Here is a 25,930-nt window from a genome sequence, read left to right on the forward strand (position 1 = left end):
CTCCTACTGTTAGTAGCAGGTATCAGGGCAATTGCAATACCAAGGAAGAAACTTGAAGAAAAAGTGGTTCCCCCAACATATCATGTAAAAGACTTGAGATTTTTTCATGGATATCTCTAACATTAACTCAATACTCTCCATCACTAGCTGAACAAAGCATGGGGTAAGACCATGCCTCTCCCCTTCAACATACAACACACCTCTTTGTTTCTTCAGTGCTTTCTTAATCATCATTTTAACCAGGTATCATATACACTAAAAATGGCTCCAGGGTCTCAAAGAGCAACTTATGCAGCAAAATATAAAGCACATGATAGGTGTGTGGTAACAACTGCTAGTCATCTAATTGGCATATTCTCTGAAGAACTAGAAAGCCAGAACAACATGTGAGGGCAGTTCAGCACAATAATTTCAAAGAAATAGATCCCATCAACACAACACTGTCTTTCATTAAAGTTCCACTGATTTCTCCTCTTGGTGTGGTAGGGTCTCTGAGTTCTCAATGGCTTAGAAAACAGAACACCAACATCTCTGATAGCTTCAGCCAAATAGAAGAGCTTGAGGGACAAGACCTGTGAATGGTCATTGCCCAATGGCCAGCCTAGCTCAGATCAGAGGGTCACCACCAAGCTGGTCTCAAGGAAATGATTTTTTTAAAGATTTTTCAAGGCAATGGGGTTAAGTGGCTTGCCCAGGGCCACACAGCTAGGTAATTATTAAGTGTCTGAGGCCGGATTTGAACTCAGGTAATCCTGACTCCAAGGCTGGTGCTCTATCTGCTGCACCACCTAGCCGCCCCAAAGAAATGATTTTTTAAAGCCACAGTAACTCAAGAAGATCCTCTACCCTTTGTACTAATAAGATTTTGATGTATACCCAATCATAGATCTTAGAAATACCAAAATCTCTACTTTCCTAGCTTTATCCTTCACCTTAGAACAAGAAGGAAATTATCAATGTTCTACCAGGACATGAGAGTCATAGAAGTAGACTCCAGTTGGAATCAGACCTCATGTTGCCTTTTCTTCCTACTTCTAGGACATTATGCTAGGATGGTAATAATATCATAACCTACTATGTCCACCTCTTGCTTTTTAAAGAAAAGTATATAATAGATTCAATGTTATTTTCAAAGCTTCTGTGTTTTCCTCTGAATTTCCATCTGTTCCCTTTTGAGCATTTTAAAAGATGTTTCAGGTCTTTTTAATTTTTTCCTGCAATACTTTGGGTTTTTTTTCCTTTTTCAAGGCAATGGAGTTAAGTGACTTGCCCAAGGTTATACAGTTAGATAATTAAGTGCCTGAGGCCATGAACTTAGGTCCTCCTGGCTCCAGGGTCAGTGCTCTATCCATTGCAGCACGTAGCTGCTCCCTTTTTTCCCTGCAATACAAATACTAGCTCCCCTTATAGGAAGGAAAACCACAATATTTATTACAAAGACAGTCAAGCAAAACAAATGACCACATGTGCCTTGTACAAAAACACATAGCCCATTCTGCACTTTGGGTCCTTTGACTCTCTGTCAGATAGTAAGAGGCATACCTCCTCAAAGGATTTCTGGAATTGTAATCAACTTCATTGATTGGAGTCCTCATGTCTTTCCAAGTTATTTTCCTTTTGCTTCTTATTAATGTATAAATTAGTCTCTTGGATTTGTTCAATTCACTATGTATCAGCTTTTACAAGTCTTTCCAGATTTCTCTGAAACTATCCTTTTTTCATTTTTTATATAGCAATAATATTCCATTACATTCATATACCACAATTTCCTCAGCCATTCCCCAACGATAGACATTCCTTTAGTTTTCAGTTCTTTGGTACTAAAGAAATAGCTGCCATAACATCTGTGCAATACTTAGTGGTCACCCTTGCTTAAAGAGAATACACAGAATTAGGTCACTTTAGGAGTCAGAGTTCCAAACTGCTTTCCATAAAGTCCAGATCATAATGCTCTTTCCATCCTGCCACAGTAATCAAGTAGAAATAAGAGACCCAGACTGCATATGGAAACCATGCAACCTTCCAAATTCCACCATACAATCATGGATTTCAGGTCAAAAGGGACTTTTGAAATGATTTAGCCTAACCCTTTCATCCTAAAAATGAAATAGCAAAGGCTAGGAGTTATTAAGATATTTGCCCAAGACCACACAAGGAGTTTGAAGATCTGAGATATGAACTAAAGTTCTCCAATTCTAAACTCAGCACATCTTCTACAACAGCACTGTAGACTTCTATCTCACTGAAGAAGAGTTGATTAACAGAATTGGGTGATGGAGAGGTTTTCCCTCTTTCAATCCTTCTTCATCAATTGACTTCTTCCCTAATGCCTGGAAATAAACCCTCATCCTCTTACCTTCCTCTCCATTCTTAACAAAACAACTTTCTCTTGTGTATAAAATTGAAATCTGTAGGTGTCTACAGATCCCAGTGCTTCTATTCTCATTCATTCTCTCTCTCTCTCCCTCTCTCTCTCTCTCTCTGTGAAAAAGTGCATTTTTATGGGTTTTTTAAAATTTCAAAATAAAAAGAAACTTGGTCATTTTCATGATACAAGACAACAAACTTTCTCAAGAGAATTAGAAATTATAAACCTTTTGATTTGACCATACTCTGTAAGTTCCCTTAATTCAGATCTTCATCATTTCTTGTTTAGACTAATCCAACTGTCTCCTAATTAGTCTCTCCCCTAACCAATCTATCCTCCACACAATGGCTAAGGCAAATTCTGACAATGTCAGCCTTCTACTGATAAAAAAAAACTCTCATTAATAGTTCCCTATTGACTTCAGGATCTTCTGTTTAACATTTAAAGCTTTTCCCAGTCTGGCCCCTTCCTAGCTTTGGGATCTTTTTTTGCACATTACATCATACCCTCCATAGTTCAGTCATCTTGACCTATTACCTGGGTATAACTCTAGGTAGGATCTTGATCCTTCCACTCCCACATCTTATTTCTCTGTCCCCTTTCACTTCCTCATCTTCCACTCATTTCTCCAGCCTTTATAATCTGTCTCCTGACCCCATAAAGCAACTGAAATAATTTTCTGCCAGTGATCTCTTGATTGCTAAAACCAATAGCCTTTCTTCAGGCCTTATCCTTATAGACCTCTCTCTAACTTTGGATGCTGTTAACCACTCCCTCATTCTACACACTGTTTCAACCTTGGTTTTGATAGCTCTGTTCTCCTGGTTTGATCAAGTCTTGTAATAATCTCCTTAGCTTGATAATCATCCAACTATTGTTTCTTTTACATGGATATATCCTCCTCCAGGCTCTCTCCTAACCCTTTCCTCTCCTCTCTCCATCTCTCAGCTTCCATCTACTCATGGATTTAGAACTGAACACTACTTTAGAGTTCATCAAGTCTAATCCCCTCATTTACACATGAGGAAACTGAAACCTAGTAAGGTTAAGTGACTTTCCTAGGGTCTCACAGCTAGCAAGTATCTGAGGTAGACTTGAAACACAAGTCTTCCTTACTCCAGGTCCAACACACTGTCCTCTATTCTACACTACAAAGTGAATGAGCTACAACCCATGCAGTTGTTTCTTTGCTAAAGCTCCCTGTCTTTGGACTTCTCCGACTCTTAATTTCTTCATTTTCTCTCTAGAGTATCCCTTTATCATATTCCTTCTCCTGTACTGCTTTCTGGACAAGCTTCACAATTAGGGCTGCTTTGAAATAAATCCTTCTGGCTCATCGTTTTCATTGTCTTGGCTGGCTGCTCTCAGTACAGATGAAACTTTCAGGCTCAGAGGTAACCAGAGGTGATTTCAGGAAGCCAAACAACCTTGTCTTCTTGCTGGAGAGACACTTACCAGGACAGATATTCTTCTCAGCTTGACTGCCTTCAGGATGCTACTCAAAGCAGTATTTGCTTCTCATTCTGAGACATCAATGCATGCTGTTCTGGCTTTACACAATACAAATGATACTGAATAGGTGTGTGCAATACTGAACCTTGGGAAAGGTTTCCAACACAGCAAAGGCACTGGGGAATCCTTTTATGCAATGTATAATCTTATCTCCCTCTCCAACTCTGGAATCATTTATGATCCAAATTTTAATATACGATCTGTGCACGTGCTAGGTTTAATTTAGTGTGACCTTTGATTTCATAGTTAATATTGCTGTTCATTCATTCCCTGCTGGAATTCATGGCTTCCTGAAGCAGTTATTCATTTCAAGGGTCTATCACAAATTGATGTCATCTAATCTCATCTGGGACTTCACTGCAAAAAGATTATCTTCCAAATCTATCCCACTCACCTCAGAGGCTATTCCAAATACATTTCTATGTGTGTTCCCTTAGTTCAGAACCTCATCATTTCTTGCCTAGATTAATACAACTGTCTCTTAGTCTCTTTGCCTCAAGTCTCTCCCCTAACCAATCCATCCTCCACACAGTGGCTAAAGCACAAGTCTGACAATGTTAGCCTTCTACTGGAAAAACTCTCATTAATAGTTCCCTATTGACTCTAGAATTTTCTTTATAACAATTAAAGCTTTTTCCCAGTCTGGCCCCTTTCTGTCTTTGGGATCTTCTTTGCACATTACTTCATACACTCCATGGTTCATTCTGATCTACTTCCTAGATGCAACCCTTAATCTTCTGTCTCTGTGACTTTGAACAGGCTTACCCCAAACCTGGAATGAGCCTCTGTTCTCCACTCTGTCTCTTAAAACTCTTGACTTGCTTGAAGACTCAGGTCACATGCCATTTTTTTGCAAGATGCCTTTCCTGGTTCCTCTAAAAAGACTTTGAATTTATACTGTGTGCACATATCTACAGAGGAACTATTGGCAGTACAAAAGAATATAAACTCCTTGAAGACAGGATCTGGTTTTGCTTTTTTTAATCTGTATCTCTGGTACTTACCATTGTGCCTAGAACATAGTAGATATTTACTCTTTGAATATCTAATGTCTAAAAGGACCATTCTCTAGAATAAATGATAAAGTATAATTTGTGAATTAGATATCAGAAGACTCAGGATCATTCTGTTCTTGACCCTATCACTGAGTGAGATTTTTTTTCTTCTCTGGGTTGAACCAGATAATCTTTTAGGTGTCTTCCAGGTCAAAAGGTCTATGATTCCTATTTCTCCTGAGAGGGTTCATTGACTTGTGTGATATGAAACTGATCAAGGTCATAATGTTTGGGTGAAATGGGTAATTCTTTTAGAAGAGAAAAATTCAATACTGAAGGTCCTATAAAATATAAGATAGACACTGATTATATTTATCATATCTTTATTATTATAGATGTCCATTATTCTATTTATTAAGAGATAAAGAATTTATAAAGAACTTAATTTGGTCCTATAGGAAGATTCCAGAGAATAACCTGGAAAATGACAAGTTTTTGTAATAGTATTATAATTATACCTAGACTATGACTGCAATGGAATACTACTAAGAAATGATGGGCAAGATAATCAGAAAAGTTTACATGAACTGATGCAAAGTAAAATGAGCAGACCCAAGAGAATATTACACCTAATAACAGCAATATTGTATGATGATAAACTGTGAATAACTTAGCTAAATGATTAGCTTAGAAAATGATCCAATGATTCCAAAAGGTTCCTGATGAAAAATGCTATCTATCTCTAGAAAAATAATGGATGGAATCTGAATGAAAATCAAAACATACTTTTTTTATTTAGGTTTTTGCAAGGCAAATGGGGTTAAGTGGCTTGCCCAAGACCACACAGCTAGGTAATTATTAAGTGTCTGAGGCCAGATTTGAACTCAGGTACTCCTAACTCCAGGGCTGGTGCTCTATCTACTTGTCCCATCTAGCCGCCTCTAAAACATATTTTTAAAAAAACTTTCTTGAGTTTTTTTTGGGGGGGAGGTCTATGTTTTATTTCACAACATGAATAAAATGGAAAAATGTTTTGGAACACAAAATTTTTTTAAAAGTTATAAAATTTACTTTTGCATGTAGTTGGGAAAAATAAAATATCAAGTATATACTTTAAAATCATTATAACTAGCATATATAGAGTTTTAAATTTGTAAAATATTTACAAATACAATCTCATTTTATCTATACAATAACCCTGAGATGAAGATGCTATTAAAATCCCCATTTTATAGATAAGGGAAGGCAGCCAGAGGTTGAATGACTAGTCCAGGGTCACTTAGTTAATAAGTGTCTGAGGTCAAATTTGAACTCAGGTCTTCCTGATTCCAGGTCTAACACTTTAACCAAAGGGCCACCTAGTTGCCATTTATTCATGAGCACCACCTTTTCCGAGATCTCCATTATCTGATAGGCAAGCTCTTATTTCATATAATTTAAGTCTGTTTTAGATTACTAAATATAGTTTTAGATTACTGAACAATATAGTTTTAAATTACTGAAATCTGACATTACCCTACTGGTGATAATTAAATAATAATAGCATTATTATGTCTTACCAATTAACAAGGTGATACAGAGGACAAAAGGGTAATTCAATATATTAAAAGAGTCAAAGTCCAAACTTAGGATCCAAAGGACAGAGTAAAACACTGTTATGTTCAAAGTGGGAGAATGATCGAAAATAATTTGTAATTACCAGTCTGGCAAATGTATTTTATGTTCTTCTCATGCTCCTAGTATCAATATTGGAGCAAGAAACCAGTGTACCATTTTATTTACTTGATGGACTCAGATACATTGATAGAATTTACCCAAGAGGACAATGGAGCTTTGAGGATAAATTGTAGGATACTTCAAGATGCTTTGAAGATATGACTGATAATCATAAAAACTTAAAAGAAAACAGAACTAGAAGGCTGCAAAGGGCAGACAGTAAACATACCTTCCTTTTCTCTGCAATGAGATTATGGACTAGGGAAGCTGAACGAGACATACATATATTGTCAGACATGAGCAGTATTGTGATTTATTGCACTTACTTAACTCATCTTTGTTTTAAGGAAGGGTCTTTGGAAAATGACAGCAATTTTTTAAAATTTTTTTCAAGGCAGTGGGGTTAAGTGACTTGCCCAAGGCCACACAGCTAGGTAATTATTAAGTGTCTGAGGTCGGATTTGAACTTAGGTTCTCCTGACTTCAGGGTTGGTGCTCTATCCACTATACCACCTAGCTGTCCTGACAGCAATTTTTAAAAAAGAGCATGAAGAAAGGATTTTTTTCTTTTCAAAGGAGAGTGTGCTGCAAGAATTTAGCAGGAACATGAACTAATGAGCTTATTACCATTCCCTTGTTACCCCTTTCCACCTAAAAGGGTGTAAATGCTAAGCATTTTGTTAAGAAGTATCTGCTTAAGGGGCAGCTAGGTGGCGCAGTGGATAAAGCACCGGCCCTGGAGTCAGGAGAACCTGGGTTCAAATGCGACCTCAGATACTTAATAATTGCCTAGGGCTGTGTGGCCTTGGGCAAGCCACTTAACCTCATTTGCCTTGCAAAAACCTAAAACAAACAAGAAGTATCTGCTTAAGATCATTTGATCCAGAGTTTCAAGAAAATAAATAAGAACCTGAACCATCTCTTCCCTCTCCCCTTTCCAATATGATCTTAAAAAAAAAAAGTAGATCAAATGAAGTGAGGATTGGAGTGAGGGGAGCCAAGTTGAATAGATGGAAATAACATCCTGGACACCTGCTTCCCAGTACTACAGAGCAAGTTCATGCTCCTGTTGGTAGGAAAGAGAGAGAGTGATGCCTAGCACCCAGTGCCATCTGGGTGTATTATGAAGGTGCTTTCATCAAGGTGGTCCATCTTTCATGAAAGCTGTCACATGGCAGATGGATGGGTAGTGGAAGCATACAACTGAACTCTATTCTAATTAGCAGGGGAATTTTTCACCCTCTTTCCCCTCTAGGCTGCAAGGGCCCACAGCAGATGTTCACTCTAGTTGTGTCATTGTTTTTAATTTGTCAACATCTCTTCCAAGGTGTTTTATTGCCACTCTCTTCCTTATTCCAGTTTGGCAAACACAACAGCTTCAGAATCCCAGCAACCTATTCCAGCTAATTTTCACTTGTCTTTGGAAAGCCCTGGGACTTTGGGTCTAGGGTCTTCCCTAAAGTTCTAAGTGCTTGATTCAGCACTCCAAAACACTGTAACTCTGAGAAGCAAAAAAGCATGAGCCACTATGGAGTAAGCCAGTGGACTTCCCTAGCCAGCTTTTTCCTGCTCAACCCATTTCTGAAATTTCAGTACATTCTCTCTTCCTGATGGAGTATTAACTCTAACAATACAATGTCAGCTATTGGCAAGATGTCCTCAGTTGAGAAATCCCTCTACTGATGCAGATGGCGGTCTGCTTATTAACAGAATTAAAGAGTTGACTGCAAAACATAAAGGTCAGTCATGATTTGAATGCAGCTCTTCCTGACTTCAAGTTAAGCTCTTGGACTCCATCACAGACAGCACAATTACTTCCAGTTATCCTTTGTGATAGGTAGGACCAGTTAAGTGCTTCCTCCTTCAATTCACGCCATATACATCCTATAATGTTCCTTTTTATTTACATATTATCTTTCACATTGACATATACCCTCATTGAGGGCAGACACAGGACTTCCCTTCTTTGTAAACTTTAGTTCCTAGTACACAGCAAGTGCCTAATAAATGCTGGTTGACTTAATATATCATTTTTCCTTTCCTTTCACCACAGATTTATGATTTAAATTATATAGGGAATCTGGTACAGAAATGCCTTCCACTAATGGAAATTAGCAATCTGCTGGTGACTTTGACAGAGGTTAAGTACTCATGGTCATGGAGCTAGTATATGTCAGAGGTAGGACTTAAACCCAGGACTTCCTGACTGAGCTTGACCATTTAATAAATTGTTTCCCCATTTTATAGACAACATACTCACATACATACTTCTGATCGTATAGTTAGTAAATGTAAGATCCCAGATGAGAATCCAGGGCCCCCATTTCTAGGTGAGGGCTCTTTCCTAAACAGAAGAGAACCAGCTCCAACAAAGAATTATCATTGCTAACAAAAGTATAAACAGCAAGCCTACTAATTAATTTCAGGTCATTATTTACTAAATCCCAACTGCACACGATTCCGTTCTAAGAACTGAGTTACAATGCTGAAAAATAACAATTCCTACTGTCTAGGAGCTTAACATTTAATGAGGGGATAAGCAATATCGTAAGATCCTATCTCATAGAAACTAGTGAGTTTTTCCTTTAAAAGTACAGAAATCAGCCTCTGGATAGAAAGTTGCTCAAGGAAGTAAAGTCTTGGGCTGAGGTACCCAAGTGGGCAGTCACCTAATTGTTCCCCCTAGCTCCTGCTAGGCAGATGGGCAGCGTGACCAACATTGGCTCAGGGACATTAGTCTGAACTGAATTAATAACATACTGAACATCTTTTCTGTTCTCTGAATGTCCTTCCCCTATTATGACTAGTAAACACTATGTAAACTGTCAGATAGCTTGAACCTGAAGCATCATATGTCAGACCTGGCTTAATAAAAGGGAGACAGGATATATACACTAATCAGTATGATTTAGTAGAAAAAGTACTGATTGGGGAATCAGGAAATCCCTGAGTTTGACTTCCAACTCTGACAGTAGCTGGTGTCCAGGAGCATACCTTTTAATCCTAGAGATAACAGGAAGCCAGAAAAGATGGGATGGCAGAGAAACAAAATGCTCAGATCTATACATTAGCAAGATCAATTTGGCAGCTGTGTAAATGATGGATGAATTTGATAACACTTATTTTTTCCATTTGGGGACATTAGCTGAAGGTTATACTATTATCAAACAATGATGGAGATTTGTTCCTATAATTAATCATGCTGGAAGGGTTAATTTTTCTTGGTTAGGACTCAAGGGTATACCTTTGTGCAGGCCTAGCACTAGGAGATGTAATTAACTTCAAAAATCTAGAGCTCGATTAATGATATTTCATAAACTCACATAGCTAGCTAAGCCATTGAGCTCCATTTGCCTCTAGGCGGATATGTAATAAAAATATCCAACTGCCCTGACAGCTTTTCTTTCTGGTGTGATCAGTTCCTTTCTCCAGAGTAACTAGTTCATTGACCTTTATTCCTCATAGGCATAGCCAGACTGGAACTCTGACCTGGGAATTTTATTTTTAAACTTGCTCCTTTAAGAAAAAAAAGTTTTAAAAAAAATCATCATTGGACCCTGGAAAAACCCAGTACTATAAATTAGCTCAGAACAAGCAGAAATGGTGGACAAAATGGGATAAATTCAGAAAAACAGATTGAAAATTCTTGCAAAACCAGGCCACGAGGACAGGATGCAGATTAATGGGACAGTGTTCAAACTAGAAGAAACTTTACAGAAGAATTTATCTAATCCTATGCTCTCATTTACCAGATAAGGAAACTGAGGCCCTTATGTGACCTGTCTCACAAGAATAGTTTTTATATAGCTTATATAACTAACTACTCAGTGACCTCTAAAGCAAACCTATGAGTTTTCAAACTCAAATGTTTCCACTATGTGCTCTGTCTTTTCTCTCTCACTCCCACCCACACTATTCCCTTTCCATTGCCCTGGAAGGATGCAAAATCTGCAAGTTACCCATAGGTAACTGGGCAAATCAGTGCCAGCTGTCCTCCCTCAGAGCATAACATGGAGAGGGAAGAACTGAAAATGACCTAAAGAGGTAAGAATTTATCCACTGGCACAGTTCTTCAAGGTCAGGTAAAGGACATGATTCAGGTTGCCATTTACATCACCAATCCAGAAGTACCCATTAGCAAATTCTGCTAATGAGTCTTCCTCATTCCTTATTTCTCAAACTTTGTGACCAAAAATAATTAGGGGAAAGAACTACTTAGAAACATGGGAAGGAGTGAGAAAAATGTTTTATCACAGGAATGATATCTAGACACATGCCTTCTAAAGGTCAGAATAGATTCCCTCTTCTGAAATAAAAGGGTTCCTTAAGGAATTTGCCTGAAAAACCAGGCCTGATATTCAGATGCCCCCTTCCAGTTCTCCTTTTCTTCATCAAGAATTCAGTCTGCATAAATACCTCAAGGATGGGGACCCTGGCTGGTTTCGCTGCTTTCAAAATGGAATGCTGAGGGGGCCCAAGGAAACCAGAGCTGCACCTGGGCAACCTCACGCAGTTACACTTATCCAAATATTTTGTATTTTCATAGAGCAAAAGTTCACTCTTTCTCCTCACTCTCTTTTCCCACTGACCTCAGTCACTATTCATCTAATTACTGTGCAAGTTGTGCACATGTATCACACACACACACACACACACACACACACACACGGAATCAATGAAAGACAGGGAAGGATATAAAGATAGGCAGATAAGCTTGATCTACAGAGGAAGACTGCCTTCCTGACAGCACTTTTAATGGGGCACCGGTTCTGGCTTCAGCTGTTAAGTCTCCCTAAGTATGGACACATTGGCCATAGATATGCAACCACTTTTTTGTATTTAAAATTCCATTCTTGCCAACCTCTGCTCTCAAGTCCAAACCTGGGAAGTAGCTGGTGGGGTAAAGCTCTCTTGTTTAAGCCTGGGGCAGAATGTTGAGAGAGGGTTTTTGCATTTATCCCTGGGTATCTTTCTGGACATACTGACAGCAGAATGACCTATTACATGGGAAAAAAAATAGAATGCTACCAGAAGGCAGGAGCACTGTTCAGCAAGGATTATGGGGCTGGGAACTTACATATCCCTCTCCAGGGAATCAACTCTCTGATGGTACTGGTTGAAGATTCATATCTTGGGCTTTTTTTACTGACAAAATTAAAATGGTGACAGTACATATCTCAAAGGCAACTAGGAAAGTTAGCTAAATCACGGGCATGTCAGAAAGGAGCCATCATTCTATACTCTGGTCTTTAGTGTCTTCCACCAATCATCCTGGTACTAGGAAGGAACAAAGGATGTGAATGACAATAAATTGCAATCATATGCTTAGAATTCCCTCTCTTTTCATTTCTACTTCCTGGCTTCCCTATCTTCATTGAATCTCAGCTCAAAATGTCATCTTCTGCAAGAAGCCTTTCCAAGCCCTCCCCAATGCTAGCTTTTTCCTTCTGAAATTGCCTCCAATTTATATATCTTCCATGTGCATAGTTACTCAAGTTATCTGTCCATTAGAATGTGAGCTCTTTGAATCCAGGGACTGTTTTTTCCCCCTTGTCTTTGCATCCTCAGCATTTTGACCAATACTCATCATATAGTAAGCATTTAATGTTTGTTGACTTGTTTCATATGCCAGTGATGCTCTGGAGGTCAATGAGATGATCCAATAATCTTCAATTCACCAGATTAGCAGAAATTGGGAATTGTTTCTTAAGTTTACCAGGATCCCTCATCAGGAGAGGAAGGAAACTTTTATATTCCCAATCTCTGGGCATATAAACCTCAGAAAGGGTCAATTCAGGCACAAAGTAAATACCTATTATTTGTTGCATTAGATGCTAGGCATATTAAAAAAAATGTACTCCCTGCTCTCAAGGAGTTTACATTCTACTATATGAAAATAACAATTATACAAGTAAATAAATATAGAGTATAAACAAATTTAATAACAATTAATCTCAGAAAGCTAGGAACACTAAAATTTGGAAGACTCGGGTCTTTCAAAACAGGTAGTACATGAGTCTTGATGGAAGGTATGGATTCCCAGAGGCAGAGATGAAGAGGGAGAATGTGTTAGTAGAAGCAGTGTGCACAAAGCATGAAAGATAGAGTGACATTTCTGGGGAACTTTCAGGAGTCCAGTTTGTCTAGAATTCAGACAGTTTGAGAGACAGTGATGGGTCATCAGCCTGGAAAGAAAGGCTAAGAGATCTCAGAACCTTGGCTTAGTCTATGTCCACTGAACTGGCCACAGAGACAAGGTTTATTGAAGATCCACCTCTTGGACATGACTTCTTTCTTGCCAAGATGAGAAAGGTGACCCTGTGGCTCTCAAAAGTATCTGGCAGAAATAACTAAACTATTAGCCTTTCAAAAAGAGTTCTGGAAAGAGGACAGTATCCAAGGACATCAGCTATTTAATTTTTTCTTTTGAATCCCCTTTCTGCAGTGACCCACCCAATACATACTATGTAACCCTGAGCAAGTCATTAACTCCTTAGTACCCCCAAGCAACTCTCTAAGAGTCTAAGTTACAGAATTGATGTTGCATCCCATTAGGAAGCATTTCCTCATGAGATATTCCTTACACCAATTCAATGATATTGGGGGGAACCTCAAAACCCAAACCTAGCACTTTTTTTTTTTTTGTTTTTGTTTTTGTTTTTCTGTAGGTTTTTGCAAGGCAAATGGGGTTAAGTGGCTTGCCCAAGGCCACACAGCTAGGTAATTATTAAGTGTCTGAGACCGGATTTGAACCCAGGTACTCCTGACTCCAGGGCTGGTGCTTTGTCCACTAAGCCACCTAGCCACCCCCCCCCCCTTTTTTTTTTGAACCTAGCACCTTTGGTCAAAGGGTTTCACCCTTGATTCGGAGTAGTTCTAGTATAGAACATGTATTAGAGGGATTCCTTTTAAATGGTCTAGCCTTTCACAGGTCCTGTTTTTGGATGATATGTTGATTGCATTAGACCTAATAGTGCTGTAGAGGCTCCTTAAAGAGATGCATAATCCATTTAATGGATCAAACCTAACTATCCACACAGGAAAGTCTAAATGGATGAAGAATACATAACACTTCACATAAGCAGTTGTATTATCATGTAGGACTCAGAATTAAACCAAGAAAGAGAGCCAGCTTGCCTGTAGAAATTTCAAAGTTCTTTTAATGAGCCCATGTTTTCTCTGAAACAAAGGCCCATCTTCTTAATATTAATCTCCCAATGATGTTGCATGACCATCAGTCATAGATCTGTAATATCAAAAGGACACAATGTGATCACCTAAAGAACATAATAGACTTGTTGTTCACTTGTACTGTAGAACTCTTTGTGACCTCATTTGGGGTTTTCTAAGCAGATATACTAGAGTGGATTGCCATTTCCTTCTCTGGGTTATTTTATAAGATGAAGAAACTGAGGAAAACAGGGTTGAGTGACTTGCCCAGGGTCACAGAGCTAGAAAGTATCTGCAACCATTTTGAACCTGAAAGATGAGTCTTCCTGACTCTAGGCCTGGCACTCTATTCCCTTCACCACCTTGCTGCACCACAGTAGACATGAGCAGACTGCAACAAATGCAGAAAAGGAATTAAAAATAAGAAGTCATGCAAAAGATGACTCCAAAAAAACTGGAAGACTACCAGGGGTACATGTCAAACAGCATCTGATTAACTCCTTTTTCTACTAGGATCCTTAGGCTGTCAGAAATTGAGGAAGAACCCTAGCACATTAGATGGATCTTATGTGGCAAACTTTTGGGGAGATACGGACAAGAGATTGGCACATAGAAGTAAAGAACATTGTTAGTGGGAATACTCACAATGGAGAAATCTTATAGAACCAGAGGCACCCAACATTTAAGATGTTGTCTTGATCATAACAGATGCTTAAAAAGTTTGTGGAATTGATTTGAAAACTAGAAAATAAGGAAAGCAGCCAGACAGTAGGAAAATCAGTGGAAAGGTCAAGGATCTAATCCTAGTCTTTATTAATTTACAGTATGACCCTGGATAAGTCAACTAATTTAAAGAAGAACTACAGGTTGCAATAAACAGAGCACAAACAGTTGTTTTTATAAGATCCAAAGGACAACAGCTGATAACATATATTAAATGAAAGGAGCTGAACAGAGAGATTAAGGTTCTTGTCCAAGCAGAGTCAGGAGGACCCATGTTCAAATTTTACCTCAGTTGCTTAACACTCACTAGCCATGTGACCTTGAGTAAGTCATTTAATCCTGACTGTCTGGCATCCAGGGCCATCGCCAGTCATCCTGATCCATAATTTACCACTGAACTCCAGATGGCTCTGGAGGAGAAAATGACACTGGTGACTTAGCATAGCGCTCCGCCCCCACTCAAACCCAATTCATTTGCTTATCATAGCATTACCTCACTGATATCACGAACGAAGGACAAGCATCATCATCGTCATTAACAATAGCATCAACATCATCACAACCAGTAAATGGCAGAGCAGGAAAATGAGCTCAGAGCTTTTGATTGAAAATCCAATAATCCTCCTGCCTTAATATTCTGCTTCTTGGTTTCTTTGTGACATGTCTTAAAAGGGCAGTAACAAACTGGACAGCATCCAAGAAAAAAAAAGAACAAGATAGTAAGGAAAATCAAAACTCTACTGCAAGAAAAACAAGTCCTGGTTCTTCTTGAGTTCTTTGCAGCATCTACTGTTAACACAACCCTCTCCCAACAGATCACTTCCTTTGGCATCCATGACCCTTAAGTCTATTTGGTGTATTTCTACTCCTTGAATGTTACTATTCCATATGGCTGTTTTAACCTCCTTGTTAGACTACAAGCTGCTTGAGGGAAAGATACCTGTTTTAGGTGATTAATAAATACTGCACTGAATCAATGATAATCTTTGAACTAATTGAAAGGTTTCATGTGTTAGCTGTTTTGCTGGATGCCAGGGGGCAGAACTATGACCAAGGGGTGATAGTTAACAAGGAGTTCATTTGGAGAACTATTAATGAGATAATAATATCATTAGATTAATTCAGTACAGGTAAGATAGCCCCACTCAAAGGGTATTTCCCAATGGTTCATTGTTAGCATGCAGAGATCTCCATGTAATATTGCAAGGATTTGGGCTCAGACCTATGCTGTTTAATATTTTTATCAACAACTTAGATAAAGGCATAGTTGACTTAAACATCAAAATTGCTGGTGGCATAAAGCTGGGAGGGATAGCTAACATGAGAGATGATAGTCAGGATCCCAAAAGATCTTGACAGACTAGAGTACAAGGCTGAATCTAATAAAATGAAATTCAATAAGGATAAATGTCAAGTCTTACACTCTCCTGCCTCATATAACGAAGTGGTCTCTCTTGCCCAGGCAAACCCCTCTACATGTACAAATGATTCCATTCTAGCCCAATGTTCCTCAGCAGATTGTCTCTTTTATCTTCCCCATTCTCTCATCCATCTTCAATCCCTTTCTGTCTACTGGCTGCTTCCCTACTGTCTAGAAGTTTTCATCCTCAAAAAAACTAACTTGATGCATCTATCATTGCTATCTATTGTCCTTAATCATTTTTCCTTATTGTGGCTAATCTCCTTGAAAAAGCTGTCTACAATCAATGTCTTTACTTCCTTTCCCCTCACTCTGAAACTGCTCTCTTAATTGCCAAACCAAACAGACCTTTTCTCAATTCTCATTCTTCTTGACCTCTTCTCAATACTCTCTTTTCTCTCAGTTTTATGATATTGCTCTCTCTTCTGCTGCCATTCCTCAGTTCCTTTGTTGGATTTTCATTGATACACAATAACTACATTTGCTCTCCAAGGTTCTGTCCTGAGTCCTCTTTTTTCTTTTTCTTTATACCAACTTCTGATTGCCCTCCAGCCTTGTCATTGGACTAGAATTTGAGTCCAGAGGTCCCTTTCAGTTCTAAAATTCTATGACCTCTTAGGTCCCTGGTAGATCTAATATTCTATGATTATGTGGCTTCAAGGACCAAATTTTCCCAATGACTAAACAACCAGAAGCTACATTAATCTTTGGACCTCTGGATTATGATTTAGTAAAGGTGAATCTTGTTCCAAGAGAGGTTGTATATATATTGAATTTTCAAAAATGCACAAGAGCCAACATTATTGCAAATTCTTTTATAAAAACAACAATAACAAATCATTTTGCAAAGTCAATGGTCACATCCCCTTCCCCCTAACAAGAATTTGGGTTGTAACTTGCTTTAGTGAACAAACAAATTTGAAATCTGAATTTTTTTTCCCTAAAATTCTCAAGATTGACTTCATACAATGTGAAGTTGTATCTACGTATTAATTGGAGCATTTTTCCTTACTGAAGCTAAGATATTTTGACTAGCTTGGTTAAGAACATTCTTCTTCTTCTTCTTCTTCTTCTTCTTCTTCTTCTTCTTCTTCTTCTTCTTTTTGCAAGGCAATGAGGTTAAGTCACTTGCCCAAGGTCACATAAATAATTATTAAGTGTCAGAGGCTGGATTTGAATTCAGGTCCTCCTGACTCCAGGGATGGTACTTTATCCACTGCACCACCTTGCTGTCCTTAACTACCACTTGTTAGGAACATTCTTAATGAAGAATTTTCTATTTTTTACAAATCGGGTTTTAGAACATTTTGAGCAAACTAGGGCTGTTAGAACTAAAGGAGCCTTGCAACTCATCTAATCCACATGCTACATTTCACAGAAGAGAAAAGTGAGGCTCACATGAGTTAAGTGGCTTACTGGAGGTCATATGACAAGCTTGTTGTTGGATCAGCCTGTCCAAATCTTTGTTATACCATTTGGGACTTTTTTGATAAAGATATTGCAGTAGTTTGGCATTTCCTTCTCCAAATAATTTTACATTTGTGGAAACTGAGGCCAAAAGATTTAAGAAATTTGCTTGGGGTCACATAAGCTAGTAATTGTCTGAGGATAGATTTGAACCCAGGAAGTGAGTCTTCCTTACTGCAGGCCTGAGATTGTGCCACCTAGTGGGTCCAAGGGAAGAGAAGAGCTCAATCTGAATATTCTGAGTCCTAGTCAAGTGATTATGTCTATTGAAAAGTGGTGCCTAGTAGACATCCAAGGTAACCTGTTATATTAAATAGAAAAAAGGGGGTACTTCTAATGAGCACTTTAAATCTCAATGAAGTTAGTCATTGACTCAGAAAAATTATATATTAAATTAGATGTAATTACATAATAAATTTAAATAAAATTTAAACTAATATAGTAGTTTAAACATTTCCACAATGATTTTATTTTATAGTATCAATTTGCTCTGAAATCCCTTTCTTTCAGTCATTTAATCAATTCTTCTCAGACACTACATACAAGGTAGGATTTAAGACTATGAACTTTTGGTGCAGATGATAAAGTTTCTTTCTCAGTTTTAAATGCCAACCTGGACTAGCTATCAAGAACACAGAGTAGCTTATATTGACTTGATTGAAGAAGAAAAACAACAAACAAAAAAACCCCAAAATAACTTTCTTACAATTAGAGTCCTCCAAAAGTAAAATAGTTTGCCTCAGGAGGTAGTGAGTTCCCTATGACCAAAGCAAAATTTTGACTACCAGGCAGAGAATGTGTTGTAAATAGAGGATATTTTTGCTCAGGCTTAGGGGACTTCTGAGATACCTTCTATTTTAAATTCTTGTAATTCAACAAATTGTTAGTAAAATAGCCCATGAAGTTTTGCTGTAAATATATTAGATGTAGCAGTATGTTGAGTTGCTAGAGAAAAATGGACACATGTACACACTTTTAGTTTAATCTGCACTATTAATGTTTTCTTCAACATTTTCTAAACAATAATAATAATGGTCATGATGGTGTCAAAGAAGAGAAAGAGAAGAGTTATGGAGAAGGAGGAGGAGAAAGAAGTGACAGCATTCATAAACTCTGTGTGTATATGTATGTGCTTTACAAATATTATCTCATTTGATACTCACAAAAAACCCTGGGATGTAGGCACTAGTATTATCCTCAGTCTGCACTGAAGAAACTGAGACAAATAGAGGTCAAGTGATTTGTCCAAAGACACACACATCTAGTAAGAGTCTGAGGCCATATTTGAATTCACATCTTTCTGATTCTGGACCCACATTTCTATACACTGAGCTACATAATCAACAATAAATCAACCTCTGGTCTGTGTCATGTTTGCTGATTTCTGAAATATAGAAGCTTATGCTAAAAATTTAACAATTGGCTCTGAGCCTATATAATTTGGCTGCAGCACACACTGGAATTGAGATGCCACTCTAGTAGCAGAAAAAATAATCAGACTTCCACAGGGGGAAGTATAAAAAGAGTTAATGTCTTCTATTTGGATACTAGGAAGCTCTGACTTAAGACAAGAAAAAAGCAGCAGCCTCTTTCCATTAAGAGAATCTATATACTTCACTAGTTTCATTTCTCAATTCTTTAAATTGTCTTACTGTATATCATATGTCTTACTGTTGTATTGTATGTTATTATATGTAGTTATGTCCCTTAGGGGGATTATTGATTGACCGATAGGAAAACGAGAAACTAAGGGAACACTGATCACACGCAGTGGGGTAGAAGTCAATCAGGGATAGAGGTCACCCTGAATACTGTGATTAACAATTCCAGTTTGGTACTGACTTCCCTCACAGGTCTATCCTCCAGAAGTTGCTTTCACTTGCTGCCACTTACTGACAGAAGAGCTTCCCCTGACCTGCTGCTTTAGCAGCTGCTGATAGAAAGGGATCCCCCCAGTCTCTCTTCTTTCTCCCAATGCTACTCATTAGCCCATTAGCAGATGCTTAAAAGCAGCAGGCTGCTGCCTATCAAGTATAGCTGCTATGAGTTTGGGCAGGGAGAAATCAGCAGTCAATGTCCCCTGTGTATACATCAGCCCAAAAGGTGATTAAAAAACCCAACAACACAACATAACAACCCTTACTAGATCTGTCTGAATACCAAAAAACATGATATCTCACTCCCCCTTTCGAGAATCTTGCCACAGAATGAAGCTAGTGATAAGAAAATAAATTTCCTCTTTGGATCTAGAGAGGAGTAAGGGTTCTCCTTGTGAAAATGTTCCCAAGTATGATCTAAACTAAACCAAGAATATGATTCCTCAGTTGACACCTGACCAAAACCCCCAAAGTTTCACTTTAGCTACAACAAATTGACAAAAAAATGACAGTGTCACAACTTTTTATAGAACTCAAAGGCTAGCTAGAAGAGACCAGGTCCGGGAGGGTTGAAATGGGGGCAATGTGATTTTAGGAACCCTAGAGAGGATACTCTGCTGCCAGAAAAACATCTGCCTGCTGATGCTCAGAGTTCCATAAAAAGAGGTCGAGACCTTTCCTAAAATGCAAACTGCCTGAGGATAATTGCATGGGGGAGTAATTTAAATTCAAGTTCTGATATAAATATCAGATTCTTTTGAGAGCATATTCTGATGGGATGGAAAGACTTCATGTAAGAGTATGTTTTTTTCAGACTGGGGATGGAGGCTGCATCCCTCACTCTGCCTACCCTTATTGCTTGAGTACATTGTATTGACTCAATATATTTTTGGAGTGACTGACTGTAAATCCCATTACCATTTTTGGTGATCTATTTCATTATCTAATAAAACTCAGATCACTAGCATCAGAGCTGGAAGGGCATTAGAGAACATCTAGTCCCATTTTTCAGATGAGGAAACTGAGGTCCCAAGAGGGTGACTTGCTCAAGATCACAGAGGTTATAAATAAGTGGCAGACCCAAAATAAGAATTCAGGTCTTCTGACTCCAAGTTTATATCTTCCCATTGCACCAGCTGCATAAACTATTAGAGCTGAAAAGGACTCTTAGAAATCATCTAGTTCACCTCCCTCTTTTAATACCAGAGGAAAGTTAGGGCCTGGAAGGGTAAAGCCATTTGACCAGTGAGTCTGAGTCCAAGCCAGAACTACAAGTCAAGTCTCTTGATCCCTAGCCAAGGGCTATTTCAATTCTACCTTGCTGTTTATTTTAGAGCTAACCTCCCTGGATCTAACCGAAATCTTTCACTCTGCATCTTAGGCACATTTTCTCACATTTTGTCTTCAGTAGGGAGAAACAGATGGTTATAGCTTTTCCTACACCATACGATAAGGAGTTCAGAAAGGTTCGACGCTTGGCTGTCCCTTTTTTCTCAGACTGTCTTAGGCAGTCAGGGCTCAGTTGGGGAGAAAAGAGGGAGAGGGGGGAAAAGGACATAAGCCAAAAGATGCTAAATCGTATATCTCTCTCTTCCCTCCTCTGACAAGGCTAGCTAAAGAATATTTCCCAATGAACAGGTTCCCTGCACATGGTGAGCAGGGATAAATGTTTGTTGAATTGAAGAGAAAGTTAGAGTAGCAAGCTTCAATGACAGGCGGAGAGGTTACATTAAGAAAGTCCCTTGCAAATCTATGTGAATGGAAATTACTTGGGAGGGTGAAGCTTGTGAGCGCATTTGAAGAGGCACATGATGGGGTGAGAGGCAGCAGTCTAATAAATGCTCCAATTCATGAACAAATCCAAGACAAATTGCCTGGGTCCCGAGAACATTTCTGTGCAGCACCGCTGAATCCACTTTTCCCCTTCCAGAGCCCTGGAACCCCACTGACCTCTCTCTCCATTCCCCTTACATCTCCTCTCTCCCCACCTCCTAGGGGATCTTGTGACAATCCCTAGGCTACCTAACACCTTGCCTCCTCGGGAACGTAGAAGAAAGAACAAAAGCTAAAGCTGCCTCGGTTTCTGGGTTGCTTCTAAGAATAAGGCGCATTGAATGCAAGATGCTGGTGGATAGATGCTGCATTAGACTGAGTTTTCGTGGAAAAAGAATCCCTCAGATTTTGTCCTCCCAGTTCCTCCTGGGAAGAATGAAGGACTCAGTCTGAGAAGGAGAAATTACAAAGGTAAGGTTACCTTTCTCCCGGTTCTGTCTATCTCACACACGGAGCCTTTGCTCTCTGCTGTGAGACCCACAGCAGCAGACCCCATTTTCCCGGTGACACCGGGAAAACCCGAGTGTGTTTGGAGTGGGAGTGGGAACTATTACATTAACCCTTTCTTGGGGGGAAAAAAAACAAGGAGGATTGAAGACAAGGAAACTAAGACAGGGTCTATTTAATCGAGGGACCAAATCGGGAAGTAGCTGTATCCATCCCCCTCAAACAACCTTAAGAACCTTATGTGACCCTCTGGGAACCTGGTTTTCCTCCTCCCAGATCCAGTCCTCTAGTGACACACACACACACACACACACACACACACACACACACACACACACACACATACACACACACATACACACGCACACACACACACATACACACACACACGCACGCACACACATCTACAGCAACCATTCCATTCCAATCACTCTGGGCACGACCTAGCGGAGGCTGCCCACAAGGGGGTCGGAACTGCCTTGCCCTGAGGCATCCCTCTCTCGGTGGGACCCACTGGGAACTTCCTCGGGGGGGGGTCGGGCTGGGGCTGCCGGGGAGAGGGGGCACTAGCGTCCCCTCCTTTCTTCTGCGGGCCGGGGGGCAGCGCGAGGACCCTGCCCTGAACTCCCGGGGAAGCAGCAACTGCGGAGAAGAAAGCAAGCCGGAGGAGGGGGCGCACTCACCCAGGGAGCCCCGGCCGCTGCCCAGGTCCGCTCCCGCAGCAGAGCCCGCGTCCCCCCGCGGCGGCGCCTTTGTCTGCGCCTCGGCCGCCGCCGCCGCCGCCGCGCGCCCGCTCCTTGCCTCACCGGCCGAGGGGCCGGGCGCCTGGGCGAGCCCCGAGCTCGGACCGGCCGTGGAGAAGCAGAGCCGCCGGCCGGGCGCGGGAGCCAGCCTCGCTCTGCCGCGGCTCGCTCTCCTCTCCTCCTCCTCCTCCTCCTCGCCTCCCCGCCGCCCGGCCCGCTCTCCTCCCGGCTCCGCCCCGGGCTCCGGCCCCGCCTCCCCCGCCCCTCACCGGCCGGGGGCCCCACCTGCTGCAGCCGTGGCCGCGGGCCGTGCCGAGGGGGAGCCCCGGGCCGAGGCACGCGCGGGGCGGCGGACTCTGCCCCGCCCGAGCCCCTGCCTGCCCCGGAGGTCGGAGGCAGCCTCAGCCCGCGCCCCACTTTGCCTGCCAACTCTTTGACCTGCTTCCACTGTTCCTGAGAAATTGGCGGTTCGGACAGCGGGCTTCACACGTAGTGAGCACCCCCCCACACACACATGCAGTGAGCACCCCACATACACACACATGCAGTGAGCACCCCACATACACACACAGTGATCACCCACACACACATGCAGTGATCACACACACACAGTGATCACCCCCATATACACACACAGTGACCACCCCAACACACACACACACACACACACAGTGACCCCCCACCCCATATACACACAGTGATCACATACACACACAGCAAGAGGTGCCCCCACCCAGCTTGCTGTGCCCACCCCACAGATCTGGGGTCCCTGAGAGGGAAGGAGGAGTCATATGTGGGATCCAGGTCCCCTCCCTGCAGGAGAGACTTTGATTCAACTGAGCAGACAATTTCTGTAGGGCGAGCACTCACTGGGCTAAGAGAAGAAATGCAAAATTGGGACATGAGCTTGCCCTCATGAAGCTTGCACAGGAGTAAAGGACGTGACATGTACACAGATCCCCAGAGGAGAAAATACAGAAAGTCATAGCACTCTAGATTCGAGCTGGAAGGGGTTTAGGGAATAATGTGTCCAACCACTTATTGGGCTGTTAGGAATTTGGATTGTGCCCTTCTGTTTTCCACTCTGACCATCTTCCACCAGTCTCCTGTAAACTGACTGCTTGGAGAGGGCTCTGCATGCTTTCATTCCCGGGTAAATTTTATTGGTTTCTTTTTGTTGCTAAAGATAAAGAAACTGGGGTGGGCAACTAGATAGTGCAGTGGAGTCAGGAGGACCTGAGTTCAAATCCAGCCTCAGACACTTTATACTTTCAAGCTATGTGAACTTAGGCAAGTCACTTAACCTTATTACCTCACAAAACAAAACAAAAAAAGACCAAAAGTAAGTAAATAAATAAATAAAGATTCAGAAACTGAAGGGTAGGGTCACACAGCTAGTATTTGAGGCAGGATTGAATTGAAGTCTTCCTGACTCCATCTCCAGATGGAGTGATGTTCCAAGAGACTACTGTTCCTACTACTTAGTACTATGGAGCTAGATAACAATAATACTATTTAACATTACTCTGTGATAGACACTGTGCTAAGATTATTTCATGTGATCCTCACAACACCCCTGGGAAGCAGTGTTATCCCCACCTCACAACTAGGGAAACTGAGGCAAACAACAGTTAATAGGGTCACATAGCTAACAAGTGTCTAATACCAGCTTTGAATAGAGGTCTTCTGACTCCAAGCTCAGCACTCTATCCACTCTTCCATCTATTTAGAGCTATGGAGCTACATGACTTCCAACTTCAGACATTGAGCTCTAACTTCTCCCTTGAACTCTAGACCCTCATCTAGATGTCCTTTTCCCCTCAAACTCAACTTGTCTTTGTCCTGTTTGAAGATTATTATCTCCTCCTCACTTCCACCCCCATCCTCAATCTGGCTCCAAGTTACCTGCTCAAATTTACTCTTCATATTATTCCTTTTTAAGTATTCTACAATCCAGCCAATCTGGAATACTTTCCACCTATCATTATAATCTTGCTCCCTCACAAGTTTACCTTTACTTAAATCTGAAATGTACTTTCTTCTCTCCTATCTATATTTTCCACTCTGTTCTCCCTTCCATCAGGATCCAACTCAGAAGACACCTCCTCTGAAATTTCCCTGACTCTTTCAGGTGATCTCTCCTCCCTCAAATATCTCAAAATACTTTGCTCAGTCTTCTGTTTTGCCTTTATTTCATTCTCCCCAGTTTCAGAGATTTTTCAGTATTTGTATTTCTCATTCCCATAGGATAGCTAGAAAAATAGGTAGAAAATAGGAACCATGCAAAAATAATCTATGAATCCCCAAGATCTAAGCACAGTGAATTACCCCTTAATAAATGCTCAATGAACTGTTGGGTTTATTAGCAATAATAATAATAATAACTCACATTTATATGGCACTTTAAGACTTATTTTAATGCTCTTAACCATGTACAGTAAATAATGAAATAATTTTCTTAAAGATGAGAAAACTGAAGCACAGAGGCATGAGTTGATAAGTTGATAAGTATTAGATTCAAACTCACATCACCTGACTTCCAAATCTTTCCTATTATAAAAGGTAGTATGCCAGAAGTCAAGAGAAGAAAGAACATTTAGAAGAATGTCAACAATAAATGTCAAATGCTACCAAAAGGTCATGGAGGATGAGAACTGAGAAAAAGGCTATTGGAATTTTGATGGGGCACAATGGAGACAAAAGTTAGATCTCCAAGAACTGAGAGAGAAATAGAAAAAATAAGGAAACTGAGATGTGGAACAGAGTATACTTTTCTAAGAGTTAGAACAGACTAGATTGGAAGGCATATTTTGATGAGCAGGGAAATTGAATATGGTTGTAGATTGACTAAGAGCCCTCACAGAGGAAGTTGACTAAGAGCCTAATAGAAAGAGAATGACTGATGAAACAATGTTTTGAAGGAGACATGAGCATTTAATGAAAGGTATAAGCAGGAGGCTACACCTTAGACAATCTAGGGACACATCTTCCTTGGAACAAGGGGAAATAAAGAAAGTATGGATGATGGTGCTGAAAGATTTTGAGGAGTGTAGGAGGGTTGCTGAGAGGGGGATCTAAGGAGATTTCCATCACATGGTCACAATCTTCTTAATGAACTAGAAATCTAAATCATCTACTATAAAGTTTAAGCGTAAAAGAACAAGTAAGAAACAGGAAAGAATTAAAAGCTTTGTAGTATTTGATGTGATATATTATGGAGGGATTCAAGAAGTCCAGAATAGAAAGATATCCAAGTAGTAGTGAGGAACGAGCTGAAGTTACCATTGCTACAATTTCATGACCACCTCTAGTGATACTTAGTAACCTAGGAAAAGTAGATAATGTGTTAGACAATTGTTTAGTTGTGTCTTTTTGTGATCTCATTTGGGATTTTCATGACAAAGATACTGGAGTGGTTTGCCATTTCCTTCTGAAACTCAATAGATTAGGAACTGAGGCAAACAGAATTAAGTGACTTCTCTGAGGTATCTGACAAATTTGAATTCAGATCTTCCCTTTTCGATTTGGTGGATAGTAAGCATACTAACCTGTATAAAAAGTAACAAACATCTCTATTTCCCCCTTCCCTGATCAGGGCAGAATTCCATTATCACTGGCTCTCAATCCAGAATTAAGCACCAAAGTTTGGGAACTTAATG

General features: G+C 40.2%; 1 protein-coding gene across 1 annotated transcript in view; it reads right to left on the minus strand.

Annotated features, from left to right (window-relative positions):
* The window catches only part of MAPK4 (mitogen-activated protein kinase 4), a 227,751-nt gene extending 205,416 nt beyond the window's left edge, over window positions 1-22,335 (minus strand). Inside the window, exon 1 of the mRNA XM_074202705.1 lies at window positions 22,212-22,335. The gene's annotated coding sequence lies outside the window, so the exon portion shown is untranslated. The remainder of the gene's footprint in view (window positions 1-22,211) is intronic.
* Window positions 22,336-25,930: the final 3,595 nt, after the last annotated feature.

The sequence above is a fragment of the Macrotis lagotis genome, chromosome X (assembly GCF_037893015.1).
Source record: "Macrotis lagotis isolate mMagLag1 chromosome X, bilby.v1.9.chrom.fasta, whole genome shotgun sequence".
Lineage (NCBI taxonomy): Eukaryota > Metazoa > Chordata > Mammalia > Peramelemorphia > Peramelidae > Macrotis > Macrotis lagotis.